This window comes from Austrofundulus limnaeus, unplaced genomic scaffold (assembly GCF_001266775.1).
Source record: "Austrofundulus limnaeus strain Quisiro unplaced genomic scaffold, Austrofundulus_limnaeus-1.0 Scaffold2744, whole genome shotgun sequence".
Taxonomy (NCBI): Eukaryota; Metazoa; Chordata; class Actinopteri; order Cyprinodontiformes; family Rivulidae; genus Austrofundulus; species Austrofundulus limnaeus.
Window position 1 is genome coordinate 10,120 of NW_013955146.1, and position 1,600 is coordinate 11,719.

The following is a 1,600-nucleotide window of genomic DNA, read 5'->3' on the forward strand; positions in this document are numbered from 1 at the left end:
ATTATGAACTATTATTAGTAAACTAATAAACACTGGTAAACTAATAAAATGATTAAGTGATGAACAACAAATGCAAAGTTATAAAATAACGAGAGAGCCCTTAAAAAAGTAAAGACAAAGTCAAACACATTTTATAGGGTTTAAGCATTTGAATTATAAATGTTGAAGGAACAACAGTAACAGACAGAACATTTGTTTTGACTTGTTTTTATCAGCAAAATAACAACTTCTTGAGAACAAGATGTTTCCCAGGGGAAGGAGAGAGACAGTGCAAGAAGGCTTATTTGAGTCCTCCATGAGGACTGAAACAGTTCAGTCTGAAAGAAGAGGGCTTTGACCTCAGGGGGGTCAAAGGTCAACCAGTGGCGAGATGAGGTGAGGTGAAATGGGTGTTACCACTACATTCCCCACTTTCCGGAAGGCATTGTCCATTAGACGAGACAAAATGTCTTCCGGAACCAGGAAAACYTTTCACCAAACCAAGACCAGTTTGAAGCTTGTGACAAACTTCACTAGAACACAGTTTTTTTAATAATTCCACAGCTTTGAAGACTTTGTGATAGTCCTTTAAAACCYAATCGATACAAGCTTCATAATTCCATATGTGTTTGGACAAATGGTAATTCCACAGGCTCGATAATTCCATAGGCTTGGTAATTCCAAACACGGCAGGCTTTAATCCAAACAATTAATCCAAACGATTAATCCATTCAGCAAAACAGAGGATATGATAATGTCAGCAACAACAGGAGGTGCAGGAGCAGGAAGAGTAGGTTTCAGGAACCAGGATGATAAGACCTCCTCTGACGCAGAGGAGGACAGGCAGATYAGCAGGAGCTAGGTGTAGGGAGGAGCACCTAGGTACTGCATGAAGAGGAGGAAAGCAGCCACCAGAGATGACCAAGAGGCGGAGTCGTCTCAGGAGGGCAGACCAGCAGAGGACCAGAGGTTGTCGTGATGATGAAGATGATGCTCGTCAAAGCTGTTAAGCTCACATAAGACCCACAAGCCCACTTTAAGTGTTGCAATGTGTTTGTTCTTTTTTTTAAAGCAATGTTTGTTCTAGTAACACTCAAGCTAAAACTAATAGTCAGTGGTGGGCACCAGTCCGCTAAAGCGCAAAACCGCTAATTGCTGACCTAAAAATTTAATTTGCTCTTTAGCAGTCTTACTAATATGTAATTCATAAGCGGATTAGCGCTTTCTAAAATTAAAATGCAGTACCGCTAATAACTAACTATCTACCACTCATCACTATCTTAAACATCAGAAAGTATTTATTTTCATTTAAAGCAGGAGCAGAACGTCATCTGATACTGCAGTGAAGACATTCCCCAAAGAGTATATTTTCTTGAACAGCAAAGAGGGTTTGCAGTCAGTGACCAACACCATGACAAAACACAGTACTGCAACAGCGCCCTCTCAGACATATGCTTAAAATTACACAGAACTTTATCCTGTGACTATCTGTTCTGCGTGACGGTTCTGAAATTTTATATAAAAAATTCCCTTCTCACCCTCCGCGGGTGGTCTCTTTCATCCTCTGAGCTCGGGTCCTCTACCAGAGGCCTGGGAGCTTGAGGGTTCTGCGCAGTATCTT